At 43.7% G+C, this 18086-nt stretch overlaps 1 protein-coding gene across 5 annotated transcripts in view; it reads left to right on the top strand.

The window, feature by feature from the left end:
* Positions 1 to 3504: 3504 nt before the first annotated feature.
* ELAVL2 (ELAV like RNA binding protein 2) overlaps positions 3505 to 18086 on the top strand; it is a 133356-nt gene continuing 118774 nt past the window's right edge. For all 5 annotated transcript variants that reach the window (XM_012769798.3, XM_020289336.2, XM_076008778.1 and 2 more), the window contains exon 1: positions 3505 to 4038. The gene's annotated coding sequence lies outside the window, so the exon portion shown is untranslated. The remainder of the gene's footprint in view (positions 4039 to 18086) is intronic.

The raw sequence follows: 18086 nt of genomic DNA, 5'->3' as shown, positions 1-18086 counted from the left end.
CATGGTGCTAATTCCTTCCTCATTTTCTTGCACGGTTGCCACGGTCTTCATTCACATTGGTGTCAATTTTCACTACAATTTTTTTTTAGTTGTTTTGTTTTCCAAACCGTGGAAGTAAAGTTGACACACTACTTTAAGAAGAATAAATAAAGGAGCAACAGCAAGTTGTATAATATTTATATTTCTCATGCAAGTGTTAAACTATTACATTTCCAATATTATAAAACCACAATCCCCACCCTCCCCCAAAGCCCAGCAAACTAACACAGAATAATATTGTTATTCATCTGAGAGGGTGTGCTGTTTGGAATTAATGCCTTAAACCAAGCATTGTAAACTCATTTACACAGCTTAACTGCTTTATTTACTTTTAAAAAGTTACAAGTAGTTTACAGCATCCTTCAATACAAAATGCTAAAATCACTCCTTTCCTTGGCCCCAGAAGGACTAGTGTAAAGAGGTTATTTATCCTAAAAGACATTGTCCACAATAGCTTTACATATTCCTGTAAATGACTGTTCTTTTAAAAAGAAACTTTAGTAAAATAATTCATTGAATTAATTACTTTTTCAGCATTGAAAACCATTTTTTTTACAATTCTATCCACATTGAACTTTTTCTGCAAGTTCTCGGTGGTGACTTCTTCCATTTCCCCTCTTTCTGCTGCAATTCAAAAATAATGCCAAAGATTTTGAAGATATGTCAGAGCTAACATGAGTTAATCATAACTCGAACGTCTTTTAAATGCTTTTCTAATGCAAGATCAGATGCTGTGGATAATTATTTTACCTAACTATGAATGAAGAGGGGTTGATTACATTTCTGCTTAACTTGGAGTGAGATGTTTGCATATAACCTTCATTAATCACAAAATAGTATATGTTAACGTTTCAGGCTATGACACAAGAATTCCAAAGTGAAATCTACATCCAGATATCTCTTGTTTTAAAGTAGCTGCATTCAATTTTTATTTTCACAAGTTGAAAATTACATGTTGCCTATGGTTTGTGTATCCATGTAAAAGTTTTCAAATTTAAAAGCATCTGTTTTATTGAAAAAGTAAACTAGCATTTTAACATATTTTCAATTTCTTAAATAATATAAGTCCATTGTACCTACATAGAAAGACAACATGTTTAAGGATGACAATATTTTGAAAATATTTTGTTCTGCCAAAACTGAAAAAAAGCATATATACTAAGTCTACAGAATTTAGCATTTTGCATTTGAATGGACATTTACCATTTTATGTGTAATTTCTTTATGTAATACAAATGGTAGATTTTCATTACTCCATATCACCCTCGGCTTTCCGCATTTTCCCCCCACCCCAAATCCTTTTGGAAAATATACCACTCTAATCTATAGTTTTTTCTTGTGGTTACAAACATGCACCAAGAAATAAAACAAAGTGTTAGTCTCCACCCAGTTATATAATTATAATGGTAAAGATTTTCTCAAAAATGCTGAGATTACATGAGCATGTACAACTAATTCAATATTAACTTAAGAGCATGGTAACAAGGAGAAAAGACAATTCACAATAGATAAATCTTCACTATTATACTTTTGCCCAGATTGTATTTATTTAAGAGTTATTTCTCTTGGGGCAAGGAGAGGGGTTGAAGGAAGATGACTACAAACCCAATCTTCTGTTAGTCATACATCTATTCTAGATAAGATGGAGTTTTTCTGTCCTTTCTCCAACCCCTTAATTTCATTTCTTCAAATTGCTTTTCTTTCTTCTAGCCAAGAGTTTTACCCAGGTATATAGAGTAGTTATAGTTTAAATTAAGACCCCAGGGCCTGTTATATAAAATGGGGGGTGATAGTTAGGGCATGATTATTATAAATGTGAATTGCTAATTATAAGATAATATAGGGTCAGGCCTTCTTTCTCAACTCCCAGTTGTTGCAAGGCAAAGCAATAGAACTCGGACATTATTATACAAGCTATCAGGGAGACAAACAGATCTTCTGTTATTTACCACTAATCATTTATCAATATTCAAAGACACCATCAAGAAACACTGATTTACTTTATTCCTCACTTTCAAGTCATTTTCCTCTGGGACCATCTGTCCCTTTCCACTCTATGACACACCACCCTCCTGGAATCTCTAACTCTTACCTGTGCCTTCTCTTTCCGGCACTCTCAAACATAGTGACTAGCAATGAATAGGTAAAGAAATTCCTTTCAAAAAGGCATGTGCCTCTAAAGAAGATATATTGCATTGTGTAAGAAATGTAAGTACTGTCTAGGAAGTTGGTGCTATCTTTCAAGACTGAAAGGAGAAATTCTGGCTGGAAAAGACTTAGGTCGAGTGAATATTATCTCTACTTACACATCCAGACGATCCTGAGGACCTCACTTTCACTTAGAGGAAGAAATAAATATCATGAATAAAACTGTATTTCAGTCTCCTGAATGTTATTAAAATATGGGGTTGTAATAAAGTATTCTTCATCTATAAAGCAGAAACATTGACAGCATTTGGTCTTCTGGTTAAAGTTTGTATATCCTCAGAGAAAGAGTCCTGATAAAGGTTCAACTATCTTTGCTGTCAGCAATACATGTGAGGTCCAAGAACTGTACTGCCTGCAAATGCAGAGGAGTGGCTTGTTCTAATTTTATGTACAGCTGCTCTTTTTGAGTCATCAGACATCTCAAAGTGAAGGACCTTAGCTCTACTCAGTACCTCTTTTCCTGGATAGGATGTTTATCCTACACTTTTCTGTTCTAATATGAAGTGAAAGCTAATTCAAACCGTGCAGCTCTGAGAGCATTTCTCACTTCATTCTTATCCTAAAAGGATGCTCTGTGTGTGTGTGTGTGTGTGTGTGTGTGTGTGTGTGAGAGAGAGAGAGAGAGAGAGAGAGAGAGAGAGAGAGAGAGAGAGAGAGAGAGAGAGAGAGAGATCTGCAATATGCATATATTAAAATAGAGAAAGACATACAATTGCCCAATACCTAATACAAAATACAGTACTGGAACACAAATCGAAAAAGGCATGCGAGCAAGTAATGGATGTACATTCCTCCCTTTCACTCAGATCAAAGAGAAGGAGCTCTCAATGACTCATACATACCGGACAGAGAGTTTAATGTTATAAAGAAACATGCCATAGATGCAGCAGTGATGGCAAAGGAATGAATCTTTCTGAAGTAGAAAGCTTTTAGAGAAAAGAAGATTGTGCCACATCGCAAACTCTGATAGTAGAGCTCCAACCCTCCCACGTTGCTCTCTCCCCATTTCTTTTTGCTTCTTGCATTTCCCTTCGCCGCCAGTGTTAAGTGTGTACCTCCCCGCACAACTTACCTTGAAACGGGACTCCATTGAGCTCTCGAGAGTGACACAAGCTCCCAGCCAATCATATCGCGCGGCTCCGCCTGGGCGGCCTCAATGGAAGCGTCTGAACCAATCAGGATCCTGGGGCGATGAGCAAGTTACGTTGTGGCGCGACTCGGCGTATACTTCCGCGCGTGCTGCCCGGGATAGGCGCCTGGCAGAGCAGCTGCACACACGGCAGTGCGGAGGCAGAGAAGGGGTTGGTGATACGGTGCTATAAATCTGTGGTCCAGTCCACCTCCCTTTTAAGACGTTCTCCCCCCTTATTTCTGTTCTCACTTAGAGATGCAGCAGCTTACTCCTGTAGCGACCTACTAAAAAGCAACAAGGAGAAAGACATCGTCTTTTTGAAAAAACGTTCTTTCGTCTCTTTTCTTTGTTCCTTGGTTTGTTTTTCTTGTCCCTTTTTGTTTAGTTGAACGGCAATAGGAGGGCAGTCTCTCCGTCTTTTTAAACTCTCTTTTTTAAGTTTCCCCTCCCCTTTCATATTTTTTTTTTTTCGCCATTTCTTTTAGCATTGGACTTCGGGGTCGAAAGCATTTCTTTTTATTTGCTTCTTTTAAGCCGAGCACAGTTTAGGTTTCGTGCTGTCTTAAGAGAACTATCCAGCAGCTTCTTGCTCATCCTTATTGGGAGAACTGCACCGTTACTTTAAAAACACACATACACAAAAACCTTAAGGGAGAAAGGTAAGTTTCGGTTTGGTTTCTTTAATCATTAGTTGCAGCGATGCGCTGGCAAACCCAGACAACCTGTAAGTGAGCGGAATACAGAATATGAAGTTAATTGCACATGTTTGCCTCATTTCAAAGCTGCTGTTCTGCTTTTTAATTCTAGAGAGCTATATTCTGAAAGACGGCGGACGCATGCTTAACGTACTGGGATTCGCAAATGTCAGCGGCGGAAACTTGGGGGGTAAATGTGGCCAGGGCAGAGCAGGGGTGCGAGGGGAGGGTAATGAGGAGTGAGCTTCGGGATTGAGATGGGAAGTTCATTTCGTGGGAAGAGAGGGCTAACTTGGGTCTTTGGGGGGGGGGGGAATGCATGCCTCTACTTTTCGCAAAGCCACGGAAGGAGAGGCTTTAGTATCATTAAGGGGAATCAGAAGGCTGGACTTGCAGATTAGACCAGCCGAATCCCCGGGCTTAATTGCATTAACCAGATAGCATGTGCCGGGGCGATGGGATTGCCAGATGGAATTGCGACGCCGCACCAGGCAGCGAGTTGTAGTAGACTGAGAAAAGTACACGCCGCCTGAGGGCTGGGGCTGGGCTGCGGCCGGGGCGGTTGGAAGCTGTCAGAACTCATCCTTGTATGCGGGCTTTTTACTTCACGGACTCCCGTGGCCGTGGTTCAGTTTTAAAAGGAGATAGCCAATTTGGGGCCGAATCCTCAAGCCTGTGCCGGATATGAGGTTCCCTTTGTTCAGAAAAGCGTAAATAAGATCCTCGGAGCTGTGTCTGCGAAGTGGCGGCTGCCGGGAGCCTCGCGGTGCTGGGCGCCGGGAAGTGGCTGCCAAGCTCTGTCCTTGGTCCTACGCGGCCGACTTCGCCTTCGGGGTGAGGGGGAACCCCTTGGCGGCGCGGCGCTTCGCGGCAGCCCGGGAGCCAACTCGGCCGCGCAGCCCTCGCCCCTCCTCGCCGCTCCCCCTGGCTCGAATAGCTATTGTTAAGCGGACGCCGGGAGGAAGGTGGTTGGGGATGGGAAGCTGGGCAGACAGGCATACGCTTCGTTTTAACTTTCGTGATTTCTCGGGGTTTAGGGGGGGACCAGCTGGCTTTCTCCTGCGGCGGGGAGAATCCAGGGTCGGTGTGGGAAAGGGGGAGGACGTTCGCGGGGCAGGCAGGGCGGCGGCGGCGGAACGAGGTGCCGGCTTTGCCACAGAGAAGTTTAAATTGCCGGCACGAGAGGGAGAGGGTGTGGGTGAGCGTGTGCGCGAGGGCGCCCGTGTGGGGCTTGAGAGGCAGGGATGGGGAAAAGGTACAAAGCCGGCTTGGCTTAGTGTCTCGCTGCTCTGCACCCCACCCACCCTCCGGGTCCGGAAAGCCAGCGCACCGCCAGCCTCCCGGACTCGACTCTGCCGTGGGGTGGGGTGTGGGGGCGTAGGGGGTAGGGCTGGCAAGGTGGCAGTGCCCACCATGGGAGCTCCGCAGCGGACAGGACCTCGCGTGGCCATTGTTGCTTAATTTATGCCCAGCACGTTGTTACGTACCTGCCTATTTCACGTCTGTAAAGAATTCATACGAGAGCTATACAACTGTGGCAAATTGGAGGTTGGATACGTTCCTCGTTTTCCATTTTCAAGTACCGGTTAGCAGAACTGATGCTGAGACTGTGTATTTTCTCTCGTAATTACCAGCTGCAGGTCTGGCTTTATTGTGGCGAGGGTGAGAGAAATAGCCAACCATTTAGTATTTGCTCAGCGCTGCGCTGCTGGACGGGGATGCATGTCTCTGTACTTTCTCCCCGAAATGCATGGATTCTCTCCCCTCCCCCACTCATGTGCAAACACTCGGGTTGGTTAAGATCCTAAACCTTCAGCCCTTCTCCACACACTATTATACCCATCCTCTGGATGGTGGTGGTGGTGGGGGGAGATGAGTACATTTTATTTCCTAGGCCTACACTGTTAACGGCAACCTATAACATGTAGGCTTAAAATGAAATGGAAAAAAAGTGCAGAGCAGACAATGGTAACCGAAGAAATCATTTTCCTAATTGAAAACCAGTCCCTAAAGGTCAGGAAAAGGGTGTTCACATTTTGGGGAACAGAAGAGTAGGAAATCTGTTTGGACCCACGGGACTTCCTTGTAAAATGGCTTCTTAAATGGGACATCTGAAAGATGTGTCAGAATTTGGACAAATAAGTCCGCAAAAAAGAAAATGTTGAGTGTTCCAAAGTCGCTTTTTATGGGGTTAAAAATTAAAAAAAAAAAAAGAACAACAACTATCTCCCTTAGTTATTGCTGCCATTCCCTGAGTCTGTCTTACAGCAGACACTTACGCTTTGCTTTCCCTCTTTTAACCAAGTGCCTGGGCACCCCGCTTTATAAAGCTACCTGTTCTGGAGTTCTCCGCAGAAACGCTACGATCATGGGCAGAAGTGGTTTGGAAGACTTGGGGAACTCTGTTGAGAGGTCTCTGGTAACTTCAAGAAGTCAGATTCAGGAAGTAGGGCGTAGGTCGTTGTAAGAGTTTTAGGCTTGGGTTGACAAACTAGGTAGGCCCATTTTCACCCAACGTTTGGAAACAGGTATTCTTAGCAATTCTGCGTGCCTGGGATGGGAATATTATAATTAACTGTTTAGAGGGAGGTCAAAGAGGCGCAGGCGCTATGAGCGGTTTTCCCAGGAACCCGTACAAAGTCAATTAAGGTCATTTGATTACAAATCGGATTTGGGGTGACAGAAATGCTAATATAGAATGTATTAGCTGTTTTCCGGTGTCCCCAGTCTGGGTTTCCCAAATTGAGGGATGGCCTGTCTCCATTTTGACCGTGTTTGAGTCCTCCACTTTACTAAGCTGATTTGACTTCGCCATAGAGGGCAAATTTTACTCCCCCACCCCCGCCCTGGGTTAGACGAGTCCTCTCCCTTCCCCACTCCCCGCCCCGCCCGTCGCGTGGGGGCGGGGAGCTCTGGGCGCCCTTAGCGGACCTTGCTGCATCAAACCCGCATCATGCCCTTGAAGCTGTAACCTCGGTCACGTTCTTGCGGCGACTCCGTCGCCCACTGCTCAGTTCCTTTCTCTTACCTCCTGCGATTTCAGGTAGGTATGACAGGTGGTATTTTTAAAGGTAGTTTTTTTTTAGGGAGAAGGATTAAAACGGAAGCGTTTGCAATGAAAAAAAAAAAAAACCCAACACGACAGGTGTTCTTGCAATTAAGCGGCCAAGCAGGTGTAAAAACGTGCTCCCGCCGCGTGGCTCCGGGGTCGGTTTTGACTCGTAATCGTGGGGCCGGGTCTGAGGACAAACACAGGTTTTTCTGCGGGAAAAGGGATTGAGCCCGGCGAGGGGGCGGGCCCAGGCGAGGCAGCGGTGGGACGCCCCCTCGGTGAAGAGTTGGCCATTTCGGGGCTTGCGTGGGGGGCGTTGGAAGGATGCGGCTAGCTGCGGGCGCTTGCATAGTCGAGTGCAGGATTTCCTACTTTGCGTTTGAAGCAGAGTATAGCACCCCGCACAGGTACTACGGGCTTATTCAAACGTCAGATTCCATCCAGCAAAGCAGGGAGGGGCAGCGGGGGCCAAGCCTTTAGTTTCCCGTCAAGGGACAGGACCCTTTGGGTGTTAAGTGGGGGTGGGGGGGCAAGAGCCTTTTAACTTTGCTTGCGCTATATATGTATATATGTGCGTGTGTGTATATATATATATATTTGAAACACACACATATATACCAAAGTGACCCCCGCGCTGGCCACTCGGACTCGCGTTAGCGCCCGGAGCCTCGGGGTTTGCAAACTTGCACCTGGAATCGGCCGCCTCTGGGCGCGCCACGCTGTCCGCGCGGTGCGAGGGAGGCCTTGTGGGGGAGTCCGGTGCGACTGGGAGGCACCGAGGGACGGAGCTGGGCGGCCGCAGCCCGGCGTCTACCCGCGGGCAGCGACCGGCGGAGCGGCCGGGCAGGGCACGCGCCGGCGGCGGCCGCGGCGCCGCGAACTCGCCGCCGGCCCCGCCTCCTGGCGCTCTTCCAGGCAAGCCCCTCCTCCCCGCCCCGCTACAAACGGCGGGACCGCGGCGCCCGGGCGTCACTGAGGCAGCAGCCGGCCGGGTGAGGAGGGCGGTCGCCGGCGCGGGTGGGGCGGAGATTCCGCCGGGTTCCAGTCCGCCTTCCCGCCGCCGCCTCCCCGCGGAGCTCGCTCGGAGCGACTCCCCCGCGGCTGTGCTCACGGCCGGCGGCACGAGCCGTAGTAGCTGCAGCTCCGAGTCGCAGCAGGCAAGTGCGGGGGGCGTAGGGGTGGGGGCGGGGACGGCGGCCGCGCCTCGCCCGGCTCTGCCCCTGGTGCTGTTTGGACGCCGAGGCTCGGGGCTGCGCGCGTCCCCGCTGCGCCTCGCTGGAGCGGGGGAGGTCCGGCCTCGCCTCGCCCGTCGTCCTCGTCCCGGCTCAGGGCGGGAACGCCGGTGGGGGCGGCGGAGGTTGTGCCCGCGAAGTTCCTAGAGCTCGGCCCCTTGCGGCGGGAGTGGAGGGAATTGGGCGCCTTGGGAGGTGGCACCGCCCCTCCTGTGGGCACAAGCAGGTTGGGGGTGGCGAGAGCCGAGCGGGGCCAGTCGCGCCAGGCATCGTGCACGGGCGTGGACGTGCCTGGGTACGGCCGCGTGTAGCGCGAGCAGGAAACTGCGCCGAGACGCAGGTGAGTGTATTGGAGGGAAAGTGGGGGAGGGGGGTTTTCTAGAAAAAGGGCAAGATTCCTGTGGTGGACTGGCAACCCCGCCTTGTGGGAGGATGTGTGCACTGGGTTCTGCCGAACACACCGGGGTGGTGTATGCCCACTTGGTACGGCGCCTCCTCGCGCACGGTTCCTGGAGCTCCCGGGGCGTCTGGAGACTTGCAGCGGCCACGCTGTGTGCGGACGTGGTACGGGGCTGTGGGTGCCCGGAGCAGGAGCAATGACGATCCTCCTCGCGCGTGTTAGGTGAGGCCGGGCGCGGCCGCGCGAGGTCGCCGCTCGCGGTCACATCCCGGGTTTGCGCGCGAGCGGTGCGCTGCGCGGGAAGCGCGGGCGCTCGGCCGGGAGAGGCAGGCTCGGGGACTTAAGCTCGCTCGCCGTGCTTGCGGCAGCTGCTCCGCCAGCCCCGCCGGTGCGCGGACGTGTGTGCGTGCACTGGTGAGATTGGCGGAGCCAGGAGGGCCAGCCTTGGTTTACCGGCAGGTGCTCTTCCAGTGGCGGAGACACTGACCGGCCAACAGTCTTTCCACCGCGTTTCCTTAAAAGCCTACTTGTTATCCTTGAGGATATCCTTGTTATCCTTGTTATCCAGAGCGCAACACCGTGCCTCTAGACGTGAGGAGCACGGAGTTGTAGCTGTCCAGATGGTCATTTAGAATTGTGTGCATATTTAAAGACCATCTTTATGATAAAAATTTTCGTGTCCTGTCGTCTCTCTGCATTTTCTGAAAATGCAGGAAGAGGATTTGCTACCGGGTATCTATCTACTCTCCTTTATTCCCTCCCCCAAAGAACGGTGCTTAGCAATGCCAAAATGTAATACCTCTGGCAAGGTCAAAAGAGCTTTTTAAAACTTAATTTTCTGGTGGTCTTGTCCTTATTAGTTCTTTCTTCATAAAAATGTAGCTCAGCCTCAAAACTTATGTCAAATAAGTCCATTTAAAACCATTCGAATACCAGATGGGGTGTAATTTCCCCATCCCCTCAAGTAAAATCTGTTTGTTTGAAATACTGTTCAGTTGCCCTTGAAGACAATTTTCTCAATCATTTCCCAGAGTCGTTTGAATTTCCCATTTGTGCTAAGGTTGCGCTTTCTTGCGGAAGCTGACCTGGAGTCTCCATTTTGGTGAGTGAGTGGAAAAGCTGCCCTGGATCTACTTTCTCTTCTGGACCTTTGGGTATAGAAATAGTGACTGTTTTGCTGTATGGACCTGAATGCTACTGCAGTTGTTTTTGGGTCTTTCTTTATAGGAGGTTTGTAGAGATGTTAATTTAACACTGCTAAGGTTAGAGTGGGGGTGGGCATGCTTTTAGGGGAAGTTCTCTTGCAAAATGGGGAAAGGGAAAGAAGACGACATCTGGAAGATAATGGCTGGAATGGGGTAGGAAAAATTGGATTACGAGAAATCACATTACATCCAATTTTCTGTGATTCCTCTCCCTCCCTGCCTCCCTGGCCCTTGGGAGAGTATTTTTGTTTTGGTGTGATTAAAACTGGTCCCTTATTGCTAGTTGGGTGACTTTGTACTGCCACCTTTTGGGGAATGAGTTTTGTCCTCCCCATTAAAGACAGACCTTTAGGTGTTTAAGCCCTTTCCTTCCTCCTTGTCTTTAGGTGTTTCATCTCATGTGTAGTGTATGCTTTTGGGAACGTGTCACGTCATCTCTTTTCAGCTGCCCATGCTCTTACCCCGGGGTTCAAGAGAATTTAATGTTTGGGATACACTCTTTGTAGGACAAGTACCCAGTGCTGGTTGGTGTCTGCCAGTCCACCTGTTATTAATATTTATCGCGGAACCTTATTTTCCTTCTCTAGGCCCAAGATGTATTAGTTGTTAGAGTTCCGTTTTGGTGTTGGTTTGTTCCGGTTAACACTTCACCAGAGAAACAAGGACCTTCTGTCTCAGTTTCTGGGGTTTTAGTTAAGACCTAGCTCCTAGTAGGTTAAAGAAGAACAGTGCTGTGACATTTCTACTATCCTGTTCCTAGGACCAGCCTTTTGGTTCTTGGTACATATTTGGTTCTTTGTACATAGGCTTTCCTGGCTGAATCCTTGTAACCAACCATTCTCAGCTCTTCCAGCCTTGGGGACTAATCAAGTAAAAATAATGCATTTCCCACCCACCTTTCTTTTCTATTCTAGAAGCAAGTCTCAAGTTCTCTTTAAGGACATAGCAAAGCCATCCAGAATACCCTGACTTCCAAGCTGGGATCAGCCTTTCCTTTCTCTTCGCTGGAATTTTTTTTTCTTCTTTTCTTTAAAACCTGTGACCTTTTTAGGAATTAGCATGGCACAAGAGCATCACAGTAGCATGTTACCTTTCATGTTCTTCTCCCCCAAAGGGCTGGATACTTAGAAATAGCTTATCGAGTCAGACTTTACCATTAACCTTTTTGATCGCTTGTTTGCATGGTAGAGTAAGTTCTTTTGCTCTCATTTGAAGTCTTACTGAATTTAGCAAGTCATCACATTTTTATCGCCACTTTTATCACTCACAAGATTTATTTAGAAGTGAGAGGCTAGAGATGGGTGGTATTTATTTAGCTTGGTCTGGTTACATTTTTGGTGGTCTTGTGAGGAGGCTGGGTAGGTAGGGTGGTGCTGGGCCTGGATGGTGTGCCACCCTGTGGAAAACCTTCCCATAGCAGTCTACCCCAGCTCTTTGTTTACTTGCATAGATATTCAGGCAGGGCTACTTTATAGGTTTGAGACCTGTGCATATGCACACTTTCCTCCATCTTGAAATTCTTAAGAATTTTTGGACAAGGGTACCCTGCATTTTCATTTTGCACTGGGACCCACAGATGTAGCTTATCCTGGTTAGGTGTGTTCCCACTTGTTATTACTTAGCTGCCAGTATTGCTGCTTTGTTGATATCTTATAGAACTGTTTGAAAACGTAATGCTCTGGTGTTACTGCGCCCGGACTTGTGAATTAATTCTATGGAGGACATAAAATGTGTAGAATGTTCATTTGCTTTGGGCTGGTTTCATTTACAGATGTGGAAGTCTTCACTGGTTCTGGTTTTTCATAGGACTTACATATTGTAGTTTAATGCTAAATCCACTGTTTTGTATATTTGAATTTGGGAAGAAACATTTATTGTATATTTACTTGGTTCAAGATACTAGATGGTTTATAGCACTAGTTGATTATTCTTTCTGTATTTCAAATAATGTAAATCTGCTAAGCAGAAACAGAAGGCACTTAAGCTTGAAAGGCAATATTTGTTTTAAGGCTTTTGTGTATTAAAAGATATATGTTTTGTTATGGTTTAAATGGTAAATTTAGGAAGCTGAACAAAAAGTAGAAGTATAGTAAAATTGAACACATTTGGCTTTCACCTCCGTAATGTGCATCATAACTCTCATTTTAGTAAGGTCATGAAGAGAGTTTATTTCAAGGGAAGATGATTTTCTATATCTCTAGCTTTGTATTCCATCATATAAAATAAAATACGATTCTTGTGTGAGCAACACTGTGCTAGGTGCATCTTCCCCTTTGATTTCAATAATAAGTTTCTGGAGATTGGTTTTCATAAAAACATCTATTTTTGGAAAGGGTATTATTTTTCTAGAGCTATGGGTTAGGCTTTCAGTGATGCTTTTAATGGCATATTTCCCTTTTGAATGCTGCTGAATACTTTTAGGTGATAACAGATACATTTTACTTATAAGAAATCTTCATGCAGAGAAGAATAGGGACTTTGGGGAGAGCTAGAATAGGTAAAATAACCAAGAATGTCATAAGAATAGGTAGCAGTTTTTAGGTTGTCTTGTTAATTTTTTTTCCTTTTTTTAACTTGTAATTTGTTAGTATACCTCTATATTACAAATTTCCATTATGCCAATTTATGGCTGGAAATGCTTAGCAAATAAGGGTTGAGAGGCAAAACCCTTTTTCACTTTAAAAATTACTTATTTAAAAAAAACTTGGCAAATTTTTCAGTAGACTTATTTATTGTGAAACAGTTACAGTCTTTTTTTTTTTTTTTTTAATATGTTGAAGATTTTTCTTTAGTACCAGGTACAGTTTGGTTGATTTCCTTAATTCCTAGGTTAGACAAGGGAAGAATATGTAGGTTGATATAACATATATCAGGCATCCTCAAACTACAGCCTGAGGACCACATGTGGGTGTTTTTGCCTGTTTGTTTTTTTACTTCAAAATAAGACATGTGCAGTGTGCATAGGAATTTGTTCATAGTTTTTTTTTAAACTATAGTCCGGCATAGGAATTTGTTCATAGTTTTTTTAAACTATAGTCCGGCCCTCCAACAGTCTGAGGGACAGTGAACTGGCCCCCTGTTTAAAAAGTTTGAGGACCCCTGACATATATTTTCCCTTGTCTAATATAGATGCTCCCCAACTTATAGATGCTTCTCAATAAACCCATTGTAAGTTGAAAATATTAAGTTAAAAATGCATTTAATACAACTAATCTACTGAACAGTCATAGCTTAGCCTCTCCTACCTCAAACATCGTTAGAACCCTTACACTAGCCTGCAGTTGGGCAGTGTCATCTGACAACACTGCACTGTGGAGTATCTGTTATTTACTCTCCTGATCTCTTAGCTGACTGGGGGCTGAGGCTCCCTGCCTGTGTCCAGAATGACAAGAAAGTATTTTACCACATATTGCTAGCCCTGGCAGAGATAAAAATTTAAAATGGTTTCTCCTGAATGTGTATCACTTTTGCACCATCATCATAAAATCAAAGTAAGTTGCACCATAGTAAGTCGGGGACCATCGACAGTGATAGATTAATAACAGGCTTTTCCTTTTGACTTAGAAAACGTTTGTGTCGTAAAAAGGAAATTTATATTCTAAATGACTAGCTTTTCTTTTCCTCCAGAATTTTGTTACTGTGGGGTGTTCATTACTAGATATTTCAGCAACTTTAAAGACTGTATTAATAGAATATCACAAAAATCCCTGTCTTATAAATATCAAACTGATAAGGTGTTCTTTCAAGGTGGGTTTTATTTTATTTCACTTCATTTTCTTTTTTTAAAGCTTCATTAGACACTTTCTTAGCTAATTTTATCCCCTTATGAGTATAGGGAGTGATAGTTGTTTTGGCATTTTTAGCTTTCCTGTGTTTCCGTATTGTGGAGTCATTGTAAAATTGAAACTTCGTGTTAGTATTGAGAGGTGTGAGTCTCTGAGCATCTAGAGAAATAAATATATACAGACATTTCCATACAATTTTTACCATCTTGCCTTCTGAAGCAAAAAGTGTTACAGTGGGGTTCTTTTTGGGAAATAGAACTTAGGCAATCTGAGTTTTCTTAAAATTGTGAGAGGACAAAGGCATGCAGATAAGTTCTTGTCTCCTGTTGAGTTGTTGGAATAGGCCTTTAGCTTTCTTCCAAGGACTGTAAGCTTGCCTTGTCTTCCTCATAGTTTTAAAATCCATTTCTGCTTTTGTAAACAAATATTACATATGTAAGGTCTTGTGAGCCCAGTGCTGCCAGTTTATCTGCTGAGTTGTCTTGTCTCGGTAGATTTTGTCACTTAGGTTGAAATTCTTAATTTAGCAGAGCCAGGTGGAAGTTTGATATTTTGAGCATCTGGTTTTGGCTCAATTGCCTATGTCCTTGGTTTTTTAACCTTTTTTGTGTGTGTATAAAATCTCACCCTCCCCATCTCAAGGACTGAGTATAGATGAGTGTATTAAAGCACAAGATTTTTGGCAGTGAAATGACAATGTTTCCTGAATTGGAAAGATGGTAATAGGTGGTCCCCGTAGATTAGTTTTATGTTTTTGCCTTTCAGGGTATTATTGTGAATCATTTTTTTTAGTGATTCTTTATAACACACCATCATATTGTATATTTTTTCCATGGAGGAGAAGAAAAATCCCAAGCTGCAGGGAGGATTTGGGAGAATTGTGACTTTGAACATTTCAGTATGGAAATAGATTTATTTATATCTATGATGATGGATCTTGGAAGGAAAGTTTAAAATGCATTTTCCTTAAAAATATAAATAATGCTAAAAGATTACATATGAGATTATGAGAATTTAGCCAGCTAACATTCCAGGAATATAAATTTCTTAATTTAAATTTTCCATATTTTTTCAGTGAAAAATTATAATTTTAACCATTTATGTTAAAATAATCAGTCCATATTTTCCCTGATTTTTTTCCCCCCTGATTTGAATTTTGTTTAATCTCTTGTCAGGGATCTATTCCTATATATCACAAAGTGGAGTTTACACAGAAATACATTTTTTTTCTGCTTGTTTCAGTACCTTCTCACCACTCTCACTGAAAAGTCTTTGATGGATGCCCTGTCACATAAGTTATTGGAAATTGCTCACTTGTTCAGTTTTTAACGGATGTTTAACACTTTTTTATTCTTTAGGCATCATTTGTGTATACCAGATGTACAGGAGATATTTCTCAAAGCAAATAAATCACAGTGTATTTCAAAATACATTTAGTGAATTGAGTAAGGTGGGGAAAATATTCCTGGAACTGACTACTTGATCTTTAGTTTTCTTTGAGCTTCTTTTCAAAAGTGAGCTTTTTCTATTTCACTGATATTGCTTCTTTCCTGGAGATTACTCTGGTGACATGGGGGGAGGGGTCACCCACCATTACTGCAGAGCTATTCAGAATGTGTTAAATATACAACGTTTATTATAGAGTGAACAAGTTCTTATAGCCTATTCCCAGGTGAGGCCTAGTTCTGTAAGAGTTTATTCAACACTACTTTCTCTCCCCTCAGTGCTATTTACTGATTGCTGGCTTATTTTGTTTAAAGCCTTGAGGTTCTTTCTGGCTTATGGCTGTGAATGACTCATGAACTTTTCCTGACTACCAGGTCATCAGTGATTTTGACTTTCATCCCTTCCTTTTTTCCTTGTCTCTGCAAGGAACTTGGAACTACCCACCACCTTCTACACCTCTTTGTGATGCCTCTGTACTTGCCCTCTGTCCCTTGTTTATGCTTTTGAGCCCCGTGCTAGTTTTACTTCTAGCCTCGTAATTCTAGGTCAGGTGCAACCTATGTACTTGTCTCTTTTTCTTATCCTGTTTGTACTTTTGCGTTGGCTCTTATGAATTTTGTACATTGTACTCACTGAAGAATATCTTCTGTGACCAGTGAATCCCTGCCATCAGAGAAATGGGTATCAATGGGCAAATCTTTTGTGCTACGGGAACAAGAAAGTGTGGCCTTTGGGCTTTGTAGGGCCTGGAGGTATTTCGATTGGCCTGAATTGTGTTTTAAAAAGTTGCAAATTGTTGGTTTAGGGTTGGGAAATAGCATATAAGGATCCAGAGCCAAATTTCTTTCCTCTTAAAAAATTGGAAGGGTGGAGCAACACTGAGCTCACATTTATCAGTTGCCCCCTTAAGGTGAGGCATGGTTTGTTTCACTTTGGAATAAGTCACTGCCTGGCCTTGGTGAGTATTTGAGTTTGTGAGTTTAATAAAATTATAGGAATCAAAAAGTTTACTCAAATATAAAGACAAAGACAGTTCTAAAGATTTTATATTCTTTTGATTCTTTGTATTTTGCAGATAATGTTTGAATCATGTTAAATTGTTCTTTACAAATTTAGATCTTATGATCTCCCTGGTTAGAGAAGTTTTGTCTTGGGCCTCTCCTTCCTTAACCCCTTTTTGCAAAACAGTTTCTCCTTATTTTACAAAGTGTGCTTCCATCAGCATATCTTACCTTTTCCCTCCTGGAATTTTAGACCTGTCCCCAGTGGGAGTGGGGTTTTCTCCCTGCCGGTTGCCTGCTTCTATTTCAGATGCTTCAGGGTCAGCACAGCTGCTTGGTGCTGTGAAAACTAATAGGATGTTACGAGCTGTTTAAAAGTACCCCATGGCCCACCTGCTAACCTCATTGCTGATGGTGTCAGCTTATGAAAGACATTCTACCCTCAGATTGCTGTAAAAGGGAGCCGATATGAGAGGCTACCAGGTGTGAGGTTTGTGTGTGTGTTGCTTCTCTCCCCTCCCTACTTTTTTTTTTTTTTCCTCCTTCCATCTTCTGCCTCTGTAGAAGCAGCAGGGCAGCTTTAGCAAAGCGCTCTCCCATGTGTGCAGCAGAGCAGGCTGATGCGCCAGCAGAAGTAGAAGGAAGCTCCACATGTCATGTTTGGACCAATGCTGTAATTTTATTTTACAATAAGGAAGGTAGATATTATTAATCTACTCCTGAGCATAATAGCACGATTTGAATAGCGGAGAGCAACTTTGGTGTGTGTTAACGTCTATTGAGATGAATACAGATGAATGCTAAGTGGGTAGAACATGTCAGTGTAGAGCTTTCCTTTTGGTGACTTTAAGCACTTACATTTCTAGTTAACTTTTTGTTCATCCTGCCAAACAGATATGAAGATCTGTTTTATCAATCCAGCATTAATGTAGCTTCTGAAGATGCAACAATGCCCACAAAGCCCTGCTCTCCTGGAAGCCACTTGAGCTAGGCCAGTTATAACGATGAATCAGAATGTGTCCCTGTACTGAACATCTTAGCAAAACCCTTCAGAATAATAGGAGCTTAATGTTGGCACTTTTAAAAATTGGCACGGTCTACAGCCCAGTCAAAAAAAAAAAATTTTTTTTTTTGATACTTGGGGTGAGAGTAAAAATGTATGCTTGCTTTAAAAAATGAATTTTGAATTAACTATTTAAAAAGAAATCATTGTAGCTACACTCTGAACTTATCTTTAAGAGGCACTTAGAAAATTCTTGGTACCAAGCATCTCCTATGATTACATGATTCTTTTAGATGAATATGTTGCTTGTCTTCGGTGTTCCCTGCAGCATCTGGTTGAGGGGCCTCCAGGGTGTCTTAGTTATTGGGTGGGGGTGGAGAATTGAGTATCAGTAAAAACAAGCATGTTTTATCTCCCTGAAGATAGAGAATCATTCTCATGGAGCTTCTGTGCGGTAAGAATGACTTTGATATACATGGGTTGGTAGTTTAACTTGGAGTCTTAGACCTTTTCCAAATTAATCTTTTTTTTTTTTTAATTTTTTCTTATTTAGTTTTGTTAAAGGGTCTCAAAAAATGTCTTCAAGTTTTTGTATTGTGTTCACATTCGGAACCCAGGAATGTCTTATAGTACTGTTTCATCACACTGTTCTAAGTGGTAGATACTGAGAGAATTGTATAAAATGTCCTTGTCTTCATATTCCTTGGTCTGTCTGCTTGGGAGATGGCAGAAAATGACAATTAAAAAAATCACATTCCTATCCACCCTCCCACCCCAAGCTTAATATTAATGGTATAAACTGAGTGCTTGAGAAATTGAGCAAAGGGGCATATCTCTGTAGTCTGGGTGTTGAGATCAAGTCGGGTTGTTGCATATTTCTTTGTGGAC

The sequence above is a fragment of the Microcebus murinus genome, chromosome 12 (assembly GCF_040939455.1).
Source record: "Microcebus murinus isolate Inina chromosome 12, M.murinus_Inina_mat1.0, whole genome shotgun sequence".
Classification (NCBI taxonomy): Eukaryota; Metazoa; Chordata; class Mammalia; order Primates; family Cheirogaleidae; genus Microcebus; species Microcebus murinus.
This window is presented reverse-complemented; position numbering and strand designations above follow the sequence as displayed.